The sequence below is a fragment of the Otolemur garnettii genome, unplaced genomic scaffold (genome assembly GCF_000181295.1).
Source record: "Otolemur garnettii isolate 467f Iridium unplaced genomic scaffold, OtoGar3 scaffold00020, whole genome shotgun sequence".
NCBI classification, from domain to species: domain Eukaryota; kingdom Metazoa; phylum Chordata; class Mammalia; order Primates; family Galagidae; genus Otolemur; species Otolemur garnettii.
In genome coordinates, this window is record NW_003852415.1 from 9,375,531 (window position 1) to 9,390,800 (window position 15,270).

A 15,270-nucleotide genomic window follows, 5' to 3' on the forward strand; every position below is an offset into this window, starting at 1 on the left:
CCATGAGCATGGTATGTTTTTCCATTTGTTAACATTTTCAGCTATTTCTTTCCTTAGAGTTTCATAGTTCTCTTTATAGAGATCTTTCACAACACTTATTTCAAGAGAAAGCAGCACAAACAAAAGTGAACTTAGGTATTGTCGTTAGAAAGCATCAGACAAAAATGAAAGAAACAAATAATAATATGTAATTATCTTAATACCAACTGACTAAACTTGCAAATTAAAAAAAATCATCAAATGGACAATCTCAACTTATATTGTCACAACTAAAATGGAAGGACAGAAAGGTAAGAAGTAAATAATTAAAGAGATATATAAAGTGCATATTAAGCAATAGAGCAATTGCCATCCTGATCTAATTAAGAAAGTGATTTTAATACGAAAGTATTATTTGCCAAAGGATGATTTTCACGGAATAATGCAAAGGTCAATCTCTCAGGCAGACTTAGAATTCTATGTATGTATTATCTATTTAAATAATCTCAAAAAGCAGAAACATTTTTTTTCAAAATTACCATGGCAAAGAAATAAATTGTGTCATCACTTCTCAGTACGCAGTAGAAGTCATAAAAGAAAATTAGTTAAGCTAGAGGATTTTATATAATATAACTAATAAGCTTAATCAAAGACACCTATAGACTCCCGCGTCCAGAAATTATGGCGTATACATCGTATTCAACTATACTTTGTAATCCTCATAAAAAATGATCAAGTATCATGTAGGAATTCCCAAAATATATCAAAAAACTGATGCTATACCTAAAGTTAATACGAAAGTTATCAAGGGAAAATACATATATATGGATATTTAAAATCATCCTGCCTTCCATATACTAGTAAGTGTTTTAAAGTCCCATTATTTAATGCATTGCCGTTTTGGAATAAAGTAGATAAATAACAAATGAGACAAAATGAAAGACTAGAAACAGACCAATATACTTTAAAAACCTGAAATATAACAAATGGAAAATTTGAAATCAGTAGGGAAAGAAAAGCCTGTTCAACATGGTGATGAGACAACTGTTTATCCATCTGACAGATAAAGAAAGAAAGAGCCAAAAATGATTCTCATTTCAACGAAAGGAAAAATCATTTCCAAATGAATTAAAAACATAAATCTCATATGAGAACTTTATACTTTAGAGGAAAACAAGAAATGACTGTAATGGCCTTATGGTAGGTATGAATTTCTTATACAAGATGAAAAATGAAAACAAAAATGAAGGCAAGTTAATAAAGATTATCATGTCAATATTTAAAATATCAGTATGAGGGATGTTAACATAAGCAAAGGTAAGACTGAAGTGGTGAATTGGGAAAAGAAATTTTCAACTTGTACAGACAAAACTCCTAAAGAACAATAAAAAAAGAAGTAATTTTAAGGAATTACTTAAAAAAAATTCTGTTTGCTGATGTCTTAAACAACACAATATTATAACAAGAGAATATAACAAGGTCTACAGGAATTATGAACCTTGAACTGTGAACCAAAATCATTCTATATAGAGCAGTTGACCCCCTCAACTTATAGAGGTTCTACTGTGTGTGTATACACACACACACGTGCACACACAGACACATACACACACACACACATATACCACAGGCCACCCTCTGGTTTTCAAACACAGATCCTTCATAAAAAGAATACACAATATCATTAATAATTAGTCAGTCCAGCATATTTTATGAGTGTCTCCCAGGGTGAGGCCATTTAGGTGTGTAGGCTTCTTCTAATCTCGTCAGATTCTAAAAGCAGGAGTGGTCTCAGCAAACAAATGGTGTCACTGCTTGAGGCATCTGGAATGACAGGGCTAAGAGGCAATGCCATCTCTTCCTTTGAGACTTGAAAGTTGTAGGTATGATATTGGATTTGCAATTTATAGCCCATTCATTCGTTTACCCTTATCTATTATTCCTTCTTTTCTCCATTTTCACTTAAGTTTACCCAGACTTTTCCACTTTGGCAGGGACATAAGGTTTGGCCACGGTTCTGGTCCACACTGCTGGCGGTAATGCTGTTCGAGCAAATGCTTCTCCCTTAGTTCATTCACATTCATACAGGGTTAGGGTTACATAGGTTCTGAAATAGTGAGCCACTTTTACCACCAGGAAACATAACTATATTGACTGAACCCCACTTTTGCCAGATGGGGTGAAGGCACTATCCACCCCAATCAGGCCATTAGGAATCCCGACATTAAGCTTAAAAACACAGTTAGGAATTTTTGTTTAGAAGTAATCCTTGTCTCTGGCACATCTCTGGTCATAGGACCACTGCATCACATAGGGAAGAAAAACATTATTTTGGAGGGATTTGGGGAAGAAAGAAGAAAAAGATACATGTTTGTTGCATCTGTGTATTCTTTTCTTGACAGGAATGGCATAGTCACACCAGGATCCTTCCCCACCCAGCCTTCCCCAGATCAGTCAGAAAAGCAGAGTGAAATCTAATGATCCACTCTCACTGAGTGTGAGCACAGACTTGTGGAAGTGTGTAAGTCAGACCTTCTTCATTTATCTCTTGTTTTAGACAACCAGCGTCCATGGCCTCCCAGGGCACAACACCCTCCAGGAACCACCACATAGTCAAGCATCCCAAAGCTCCAAAGCCAGTGAATTTGAGTTGTCCCATAGGTAATCAAATCATTAGTTCTGAACATCAGAAGTTTGTGGAGTTTTTTTTCCCCCTAATTGTCTGCTTTGGAAAAAGAGAAAAGTTTAGCTAATAGCAGTCTAGCTCTTCTAACTTCTTGGTTTCTATCCTGCCAGATGTAAATATGAGGCATCAAAATCTACAGCACTGGCCTTTCTGTTCATGTCCTTTGTTTACCTTACTGCATTTGTGTTGGAGCTTTGATGTCTGTCCATAGACCCTAGATGTCCTATTAGGACTTGGGTCAAAGTTTTGGTTCCAGGAAAAAAGTGCTGAATTCACAGAAATGAAATATTGAAGAAAATGATCTGACAAGTAAATAGTTACACTTTGCTCAGGATAAAGTCACAAAATTGTGATTAAGCTTTACACCTTGATTACTCAAGAAATGCAAGCCCATTCGAATCTGAGACAGGTGTTTGAAAATCCTCCCATCTGTTTCTCTTGTGCAGCTACAAGGAAGAGAGAAACAGAAATGGACACTGATTTATTCAAGAATGAAGAGTCTGACTTTCCATCCGTAGGCTCAGCAATAAAGGAAAACACCAACAAACTTAGTGGTAATCCAATAAGTACCCAGGAATAGGGGTACTACATAAAGCCCTCTCACTTATCTCTTCCTTTCTCTGCTATAGTAAATGAAGGCAAAGAATCCAGACCAACCCCTGGCAAATTTAACACACACTGATGAAATCTCAGCATCCATACATTGACTTCCTATCAAGTTAAGTGTTATCTTAATGTCTCATTATAGGCAACTGGCTTTATTTACATCACTTCTAACCAATTAAAAAAAAGTCTTTGGCCGCTATGAAAATTAAAATGTCAGAAATAGCTATTGGAGACAGTAATAATGTACAGTCACCCGTTTGATGATCTCACTAGGGATTGCTTATGAAGTGTATAAATTTCAAATCTCTGTTAACATAGATCAGAACAGAAATTGCATAAATTCTCTAATGCTTTTGTAATTAAGGTGAAAAAACAAGCATTTTAAAAAGATTATTGCAGGCACATCTTGGAAATATTGCAGGTTCAGTTCCAGACCGCTGCAATAAGGCAAATATCACAATAAAGCAAAGCATAGAACTTTTTTCCCCAGGGGATATAAAATTTATGTTTACCTAAAATTGTCATATATTAAATGTGCAATAGAATTATGTTTGAAAGAAAACAATGTATATTCTTTAATTTAAAAACATTTTATTGCTAAAAAATTCTACCCATCATCTGAAGCTTCAGGCTTATAGATATTTGCTGGTGGAGAATCTTAGCGTTGATGGGTACTGACTGATCAGGGCAGTAGTTCTTGAAGTGGCTGTGGCAGTTTCTAAAAATAAGATACAGTAATTTCATGCCTTAGGCTGAAGTCCATTATCCATCATGAATTAATTTCTGTGAGTGTTGAGAGATGTAGATCTTGATTCAGTCTTTCAGATGTGGCTATCCAGTTTTCCCCGCACCGTTTATTGAATAAGGATTATTTTCCACATTGTGTTTTAGTCTGCTTTATCAAAGGCCAAATGGGAGTATTAGAATGGTTTCATCCCTGGGTTGTCAGTTCTGATCCACAGGTCTCTCTGTTTTTATGCCAGGACCATGCTGTTTTGGTTACTATAGACTTGTAGTATAGCTTGAGGTCTGATGAAATGGTGTTTCCTGATTTGGTCTTATTATGTATGGTTATATTGGCTATTTGGAGTCTTTTCTGGTTCCATATGAAGTGTAAAACTAATTTTTTTTCCAGATCTGCAAAAAATGATGTTGCTATTTTAATGGCGATCCCATTAAATCTGTAGATCACTGAGTAGTATAGCCATTTTGACAGCTGAGTTTGCTGATCCATGAGCATGGTAAGTTTTTCCATCAGTTTAATCCTCTGTGATTTCTTCTTCAGTGTTTCCTAGAGAGATATTTCACCTCCTTTTACTTTCTATAAAAGTAAAAGCTATTTAAATACATTACTCAGTATTTTATTTTCTTTGTTGCTACAGAAAATGTTGAAACAACTTTTATAGATATCAGCCTAGGGAAGGAATTTATGAAGACAACTCCAACTGCAATCCCAGTAACAACCAAAATAAACAAATGGGACCTGATCAAATTAAAAAGTATCTGTATGACCAAGAACACAATAAAAAGGTGATCTATAGAACGGGAAAAAATGTTTGCAGGCTATACATTTGATAAAGGACTTATAACTAGAATCTATACTTTTTAGTCAAAATGCCTTTTATAAATACAGTAAAAAACAAAAACTCCACCCCACAGGGAAATATTAATTTCACTTTGTCAAATCTATTCCCCTGCTAAGTTGTTATAAAAAATTGTGATTCATACACATTCAGCTGAAATTCACACTTGGCTTTAAAGAAATATTTTATAATATTCATAATTCTCTCTCTCACAATTAGAAATTGGAATGCTTGTGTTAATAAGTTTTGTTTGGTTTTATTTTGTTGAAAGAGGGAACAGAACATTTTGCTTCTACACAAACGGAAACAGAAAAAAATAATTGTCCTTTTCTGGTTCCATTAGCATGTTTTTCTACAAGTTCAGGCACTCTTTGTAATCCTTCAGTTGTAATTATGTTCTCTTGGAAATGTATTTTTATGATTTCAAATATTATAAAGAAGTGAAAAACAAGACTGGGAAAGAGAGAAGGTATGTTATTGACTCTGTCTTAAACAAATTTGCCATTTTAAAAATATTTAGTTTCATTATTGGTGAATTATAGGATATGTTTCTATAGAAGTAACATAATTTCTTGGACTTTTTATACACAATTATATAGAAAGTCACAGTACTGTTCAAAATACTCCTTTAGAGGGCTGGTATGGTGGCTCATGCCTTGCACTCTTGGAAGCTGAGGTGGGGCGATTGCTTGAGCTCAGGAGTTTAGATCAGCTTGAGCAAGAGGGAGACTCTGCCTCTACTAAACATTGAAAAATTAGTCAGGTATGGTGGCACAGACCTATAGTCCCAGCTACTCAGGAGGCTGAGGCCTATAGTCCCAGCTACTTGGGGGGCTGAGGCAAGTAGATTGCTTGCGCCCAAGAGTTTGAGGTTGCTATGAGCACTGATGCCACAGCACTCTATTCAGGGCGACAGATTTCTGTCTCAAATATATATATATTCCTTTAGGTTTTACAAACATAATTTATATGTTGAGTTCTGTCTCAATTATATATATATTCCTTTAGGTTTTACAAACATATAATTTATGGATTCAGAAATATACATATAAATACACATCTAAGAGGTTATTTCTATGCAAAATAATTTAAATATACTTTATTTCTATGTTATATATTACTTCCAGATTCTCTCTGAAACATTAATCACAGAAACAGAAATGCAAAATCATACATTTTCTTTGATTGGTTCCTGGCCTCAAAGACTAAAGACTATAGTTATATTTGTTGAACCATTAAAACTCCCAGTATTTCATGACACGATAATCTGTATTTCCTTATAAAACATGACCATAACATGAGTTTATGTTGCAGAGTGAACAAACTGAATTGTAATAGCTTTCTATCATTAAAAAAGAGATCACTACCAGAATCTGAATTAGGTGTTCCTTTGATATTTACCATCTATTCACAGTATTGCGTGTCTTCTGGGTGTTGAGGATACAAACCGGGCATACATTGACAAATAAAACCATAACATTGACCCTGTCATCAAAGAACATAGTCTGAGAAATGGGGTTCACAAACACAAAGAATATAATAAACACCTGACTTCAAAACTGAATGATAAATTTTATGATGTTTTACATTTATGATATCATCAATGACATTGGATAAATGATCTATAATGAGGATTTTAAGGAAAAAAAGGTACTATTATTACCAATGAATGGTGAAACAATGCTTTTGTTTCAAAATGGTGGAGGAAAGATGATGAGTTTTAATTTATTTTAAACAACAACCCCTGTGTCTACCAGCAGAGGTTATAGCAGAAGTATATCCTAACCAATAGTTAATGTTTTGATATATTTGAGTATAATTTTTTTCTTAGAAACCAGTGAGGATGGTGTTTTATTCAATACTATTTAAAATGTATTGAAAATAATACAGAGTTTTAGAAGACGTGAATACAGTAATCAACACGAGGACAATTTTATTAACACATAAATGCATATTTTTGTTTGATGAGTGTCACGGGCATAATATGTGTCTTAAGAGTGAAGGGGAAAAGAGAAACAAGCAAAGTGAATTCTTCACAATTCTACCTTCTCATAGGTTCTATGAGGAAAATCTATGCTAAATAAAACGTATATGGAATTTATCAGAACATACCTCACATTTGGCAGTCTGTGAAGAGAAAAGGATAACTGGGATGAATTAAAATGCACTGTAATTCTGAAGTTCTTACAGCACCTATGTGCGTGAATAATATTTTAGGTGTATATTCTGATTTAAAATGGATTTTTAAGTAAGCTTAGGAGCTTGAAGGAGTAATTTTCAGTTTTCTCAGTAATGCGTAAATGGAGTTAATCCCATTTCCAGGTGATTCTTGAAATGATTGCATAATCTTTATTTTCAAAATGCTTGTGGCTACAATCTCATCTCAGGCTCTGTGTGCTTTTCCAACTCATTCACTTTTGAGCAGAATTTATATCCATTGCATTGCATGACTGAGGGACTATTTTCTTGCTAGCTTTTGGCCAAGAACTCTTCTCAGGTTTCCAAGGTGACCCTCAGGTCTCTGTCTCAGGATCCCCTCTTGTCACAGCAGGGCAACAGAGAAGTGTTTGCCTCTGTTGTTGGTGTTCTTAAAGGGCTTTGCTCACGAGGTTGAGCCCATCCATGATTAACTCCCCTTTGATTGACTTAAAGCCAACTGATTGAAGACCTTAGTTAGAACCACAAGATCCATATTTACTGTCAATAATTAGGATAGTCTGGGAATGACATCCCATTATATTCACAGACCCAGCCTACATCAAGGGAAGGGAGTATCCAGGGTGTAAGTCTTAGGAACCTTAAAATTCTACCTGTCACAATCATTTAGCACTCTACGGGCTAGTGAAACCTAGGGATCACACCAGAGTTTCTCAGCCTTCTCATCACCTAGTATAGTCAATATTTGTTAAATAAAAGAAAAGATAAAAAAGAACATTTGAATGGTAACTTGCCATCGAAACCACCAATTTTGCTAAGATTCTGGACATTGAAGTAGTAGAAAATGTAGTCATTCTGAGGGATTTTTTGGTAGTGATATTGAGTAGCCTATGAGGACCTTATTTTCCCCCTCCCCCAAATCAAAACTAGTCAAAACTTGTATAGCTTCTCTAAAACAGTCTAATTTTTTAACTAACATCACACTGTTATTGCTGCCTGAAAACCTCTTTGACTGGGTGTAAGGCCATGGCTACTTCAGCAGGCTGTTTGGTTTAGAGTCATTGATGTATGAAAACCAGGCATGTATGGATTTTGATAGATAGATTTGCAAGAGTGAATAAACATTGAATTAGCTGATTTCTTAATGAATGCCCAATTAAAACACACCTGAATCAACTGTGTTGAAAATTTAAAATAAGAAAGGATCAACCGAACCACATGTAATGATATAAACTTGGGCTACAGCCTAGAGGGTGCAGCATAGGGCAAGTGATAAGTATTAAATCTATTGGTTTTAATGTTACCTTAACTCAAAATAGCCATCTAAATTTTTTTAATTTAATAATACTCAGAATAGCGTTTATATACAAGGAAGACTGAATATTTTAAATTCCCAGTTGTTCTAATTAGCTTTAGAAGTGTTCACCAAAATGTTAAGCTCCTTTTCAGATTGCCCTTCTTCTCCATGATACATTTCTATTGATCTGATTCATGGGTTATGGTCACAATTATTGTTGTATATTTTGAGGAATATCCTAAATCTAAATACTAGTGACACAGACAAAACTAATTTGGAACAATGTTCAAATACATACACACAGACGATAATTCTGTAACACAAATAAAAGAAAAGGCAACAGTTTTTGAAAGAGGTTTTTATTCTTGCTTTTGCATAGTTTTTCGTATAATAGACAATTAACCTTTATTACCCCTTAAGTCTTTACCTTTGAACTTACTTGCTTTCTGTAAGAGGAAGACTTTGTTTTTTTCCTTAAGTGCCTCCATTTTGGTATCTTTTTAACTTTTCCCAATGAGAATAATTACCATTTCCATAGAAGAATGTACATTCTGGGTTCATTCACACTAATTTGTATCTAGAAGAAGCCACTTGAGTAAAAATCAATTTACCAGTAGGCTCCAGGCTGCTCCAGGCTCATTATCAGAAAAAGTTTAAGGAAGAACATATATGAGCATGGTGCAACATTTTCTAGAATTTTGGCTATTACGAAAGATCTTGACTTCTCATCTTCTTATCCACCTTAGTTATTTGAAAAATTTGCTTCCTAAAAACTCAATAGCACAGGACAAAAAAAGTACATCAGAGATTCTTGAAATGCCTGTAAAAACGCTTTACTTCTTAGGCTGTCCCTTGGAACTAAGTAAATCTGATTTGGAATAGATTTTTAAGTAAGCTTAGGAGCTTGAAGGAGTAATTTTCAGTTATCTCAGTAATGCATAAATGGAGTTAATCCCATTTCCAAGTGATTCTTGAAATGATTGCATAATCTTTATTTTAAAAATGCAGCAGTTTGAGGCCTGCGGTAACTCAGAGACCTCTTACTAATAATACAGCTTGTCGTGTTCGGTCTTTTTCTCTAACTCTTGTAGGATTTCTCATGACTAAAGTAGTACTTCTGGATATTGTGTATTAGAATCCCATTAATTATTATTACATGTATTATTATCTTTTATAAACATTGCCCATGCCTGATTCTTACATCATGCCAGTTGAATAAACAGTTTTGGAGAGGAGGCCCATGTATTAGTATTTTTTTTTTAAATTTCTAACAAGAGAAAAATGTATAATTACTGGAATAAAAGACATGATTCTGATAATAATGCACACATAATTTAAAATGACATTATACTCTATATGTCCACTTTAAGGAATACTTTTATGAAAATATCTATAGATTTAATAAAATATATTCACTTGGTAAATCTGGAACTTATTAGAAGAAAAATTCAAGTTGAAGAGGAATTGTATTTTTGGGGTTCAAACAGTGTTGGAGTCCTAATGTCTGAGTCATGAGAACTCTTTTTCAATTTTGTTCTAATGCAATGACAAAATACACAAAAAGTAGATGAATCCACAAAAAGTAAATGAAGACCAATAAATGACTTAGCTCAGGAGTCTTCAAACTGGGGCAAACACATCACTAAAGAATATGGAGAATTTCTAAGCAGATGGTTTTTGGAAAAGGCTTTCCCAGACCTTTAATTTCCACGTGTATACTTTCCTAAAATGTCTCTTCAGAATGTCATTGGCACTCTGCTGCTGCTTCTGGCTCACTCTCTCATTTTATAAAAGGCAAACTTCTCATACTTCACAAATCTTGCATTCGCAATGCACTGACTTTGTGTGTAAAATACTGAATGCCAAAAAACATGCTATTCAAGAACTCAGTGCTCCTGAATGAGAGTCTCTAAAAGTAAAGCAATGAGAGATTCCATAAGCAATAGTAAATTGTTTTTGCATGGCACACATTTATGGCAAGAGTATGCTTTGTTTTCTCTCTTCTGTCTGTCCATCTGTCTGTCTATTCCTCAGATTTATGTTTAAGATATGAAAAGATTACCATATAGAATTGCATTAACTCATTTATTTGAATTAAAAAAGAATAAAACAGCCCTCAGCTTTTATTTCCTACAGTAAGTCTGATCTGAATGAATGGCTCAGCAATCATGGGTGACTTGATGTTGGGATTATATGGTAGAAGACATTATTCATAAATTGAATTAGCAAAATAAGCTATGACAATTTTTTTTTATTATTATGGGCTAATATAGAGGGGACATTCAAATTAGGACACATTACTTGGGTTTGTAAAAAAAAATCCCAAAATCTGAGTTGTAGTTGACTTTATGCAGAAAGGATGCCATATACCCCTACATTGTTCCTGATAGGGGACAACTAATCAAGCCCCCTCCTTAAATTTAATTATGTTTTTCTCTTATGAGGGTCTGCAGTTGTTAGTCTACCATTTTCAGATTAGTACTGAGTACATGATATACTTGCTTTTCCATTCTTGTGATGCTTTACTTAGGAGAATGTACTCAAAATCATACAGGTAAATAAAAAAGATGCAAAGTCTCCCTCCTTATGTGTTCCATGGCATACATATAACACAGTTTGTTAATCCATTTATGCATTGATGAGTTCATGGGTTGTTTCCACATCTTTGTCTTCCAATGCAAATGTCCTTAATGGGTAATAATCTGAACAGAACCTTTGCCCAAGAAGACAGATGAATGGCCAAGAAACACATGAAAAAAATGCTCATCACCTCTAATCATCAGAGAAATGCAAATCAAAGCCCCCTTGAAATATCACCTAACACCAGTGGGAATAGCCCTCATCACAAGATTCCAAAGCTGCAGATGCTAATGGTTGTAGAGAGAGGGGTACATTGATTCAGTATTGGTGGGATTGCAACCTCTGACAACCTTTTTGGAAAAAAATGTGGAGAATCCTCAAAGAATTTAAAAGACATTTCATATTTGATCTATAATCCATTACTAGATATTTACCCAGAAGAAAAATATCATTTTACCATAAGACATGCCAAATTTTGATAAAGATGTATAGGTTACCCTTGAATAACATGGGAATTAGGGGCACTGATCTTCATGCAGCCTAAAATCCATGTATAACTTTTGTCTACACCCAAACTTAACTTGTAATAGCCCACTGTTGACCCGAATCCTTACTAAAAACATAAACAATTGATTAGTGCATATTTTGTATGTTATGTGTATAATATAGTGTTTTCTTAGAATTAAGAAAGCTAGAGAAGAGAAAGTGCTTTTAAGAACATTATAAGGAAGACAAAATGTATTTAGTGTTCATTGAGTAGAAATGGGTCATCATAAAGGTCTTTAGCCTATTATCTTCACATCTAGTAGGCTAAGGCAAAAGAGAAAGAGGAGAGATTACTCGTGCTGTCCCAGGGAAGGTAGAGGCTGAAGAAAATTTGTATACCATTGGACCCGTACAGTTCAAATCCATGTTGTTCAAAGGTCAACTGTATATCCACTGTACATCTAAAGATGATAGATTATGTGGTTTATTAATATTAATCTATGAAAATGGTCTAAATCCCAACCTAAAAATATACCAGAGAGCAATAGTCTTTCAAAAGAGTTTGACAATCGATCACTGGTCAAGTGTATTATGTTGCCTTAGGGTACTGATTGAGATGGAATTAGAATATTTAACATTTAAAGAGATATTTTGAGCCTTTACCTGGAAAATGTCTAGGGTACAGTTGACCTGACATGTACCAGGCCAGTGAAAATTAAAAATTGTTTATCAGTCTATCTAGCCCATTTGTTCTAGCTAGTTCTATGGCTGGAAGGAAGAAAACATTAGAGCTCATTTTTCCTGAATGCCTTTAAGAATGGTGGCAATTGAGCAGACTGCTTCCTAGAGTGTCTTCTGTCATTTCCTGCCTTCGTGGATAATAAACCAAGGGAGGTGGCCTGTGATAAAATGGGGCTATCAATTCCATCAGTGAAGGAACTGATCTAACTTTGACTATTGTTATCATCCTAGGAATTATAGCTTGACACTGAATATCTCCATGTATCCCAGTGTCTATCAAAAGAATTTGTCTAGATATTAGACCCAAAGGTGGGTCCTCCTGTTCTAATAAAATTCATGCTATTTAACTAATGCAACTATTTGAATACAGGTTTCTCAAAGAACAACTTCTTTTGCCTGTGAACTCCCACACAATTCTCTCCTTTTGTTAACTTAGTTTTTTAAAAAAATCGGTCTCAGCTTAGCTGATACTGTATTCAAAATAGCTGGGCATTGTGGCAGGCACCTGTAGTCCCAGCCACTCAGGAGGCTGAGGCATGGGGATCACTTGAACCGAAGAGTTTGAGGTTGCTGTGAGCTATGACATTAACAGACTTTACAGAGGGCAACAAAGTCCTTCTCCCCCCCCCCAAAAAGAGTTCATACACAACATATCTTTTTTTTAAATGTTTTTGCCCTCTTTTTACTCTAATGCAAAATACCAGCCTCTTGCAAAGTCCTATTTCCCTGCTCCTCCAAGAACTGTAAGTTTTTGGGTGATCTGACCCTTGTGCTTAAAACACCTGGCTCCTAATTCCACAGTGTTAGCTGGACTCAGGGGCACAACACTGCTACATCTGTTAGGTGTTCCTTGCAGTTGTTGGACAGCACTCATTTGATGGGCATGGCTGTAATTTTTTGCTTTGAAAATGGGAACCATGCCTAAAAAATATTGCATAGCAATGTTGCCCTGTTTAAGCAAGGCAATGCTAACTAAAGCTTCTACTGGGTATTCTGCTTTCCTTGGAGTCTGCTACTTCTTGCTCAACACTTCTGGACTGAAGATCATCAGTAGCCAGTTCTGGGAGATTGCTTGGAAGCTAGGCAATTTTTTCCCCTTCCAAGCTGTTAGAACTACTTTTAATCTATTTATATAATTTTAGATAGGTAGTATTTTGCTTGTACATGTATTTAGTCTTTTCCCCTTTCCATAGACTAGGAGCTTAACTAAGATACAAATTTGATCACTGAACATTAAGCCTTATTCAGAATCATTTATATTCTGCAGTGTTTCCTAAGAGTGAGTTCTCTTATAACTTCCTTGGGCCTTCTTGCAAACTAGTGAATAGGTGAGGCTTGACTCCCAAAAGACTAATGGACACACATTTCTGAACTTCAGGGATAGATACAAATTTGTTATACATAAGAGACCTATAACAGTCATAAAATCTAGAATAATTATTGGCAAATATTATAGGCTCGACAAAATTGAGTTTCTTTCCTTCATACCTATACTTTTCTACTAGAAATTAAAAAATACTTTAGAAAAACATCTCTCAAAATGAAAAACTTATACATATTGGCATTATTTCTAACTGTAAATGCAAACTAAATGTGTAGGATCAATAGAATGATAAATTTTGGCAAAGAATATAAACTAATAATTTCATCTTTTAAAATTATGTATAATCAATTTTTAAGGATAATAAAACACATAAGGTATAATACTGAGTAATAAGCCCAAATATTGAAGTAATTTTTTTTATGTTCAGATTTTATGATTCACAGGTGAGCTCCATGGGAGACATCCACCCTGTCCACCAATGCCCCTTCTCCCTTGCTTCCTTTCTTTTTTTTTTTTTTTCCTGATTCATGTCTTTATTTAATTTTTTTTAATTAAATTGTAGCTGTGTACATTAATGCAATCATGGGGTACAATGTGCTGGTTTTATATACAATTAGAAATATTTTCATTAAACAGGTTAACATAACCTTCACAACATTTTCTTAGTTATTGTGTTAAGACATTTATATTCTACCCCTAGTAAATTTCACATGTATGCCACTCAGATCAGGAACCAGGCAAGGTTGCCATTGGGTCCACTTCTCCTTAACATTGTAATGGAAATCTTAGCCATCACAATTAGGGAAGAAAAGATGATCAAGGGTATCCATATAGGATCAGAAGAGATCAAACTTTCACTCTTCACAGATGATATGACTGTACATCTGGAAAACACCAGGGATTCTACTGCAAAACTCTTAGAAGTGATCGAGGAATATAGCAGTGTCTCAGGTTACAAAATCAACACTCATAAATCTGTAGCCGTTATATATACCAACAACAGTCAAGCTGAAAAAACAGTTAAGGACTCTATTCCATTCACTGTAGTGCCAAAGAAGATAAAATATTTGAAAGTTTACCTAACAAAGGATGTGACAGATCTCTATAAAGAGAACTATGAAACTCTAAGAAAATAAATAGCTGAAGATGTTAACAAATGGAAAAACACACCATGCTCATAGCTGGGAAAAATTAACATTGTTAAAATGTCCATACTACCCAAAGCAAATATACAATTTTAATGCAATCCCTATTAAAGCTCTACTGTCATACGTTAAAGATCTCAAAAAAATAATGCTTCATTTTATATGAAATCAGAAAAAAAACTCAAATAGCCAAGATATTACTCAGAAATAAAAACAAAGTTGGAGGAATTATGGTACCAGACCTCAGACTATACTATAAATCCATAGTGATCAAAACAGCATGGTACTGGCACAAAAACAGATGTAGACGCATGGAACAGAATAGAGAACCAAAAGATCACCCTAGCTACTTACTGTTATTTGATCTTTGACAAGCCAATTAAAAATATTCAGGGGGAAAAAGATTCCCTATTTAACAAATGGTGCTGGGTGAAGTAGCTGGTGACCTGTAGAAGACTGAAACTGGACCCACCTTTCACCATTAACTAAGATAGACTCTCTCTGGATTAAAGACTTAAACTTAAGATATGAAACTATAAAAATACTAGAAGTGCAGGGAAAACACTTGAAGAAATTGGTCTGGGTGAATATTTTATGAGGAAGACCCCCTGGGCAATTGAAGCAGCACCAAAAATACACTACTGGGACCTGATCAAACTAAAAAGCTTCTGCACAGCCAAGAACAC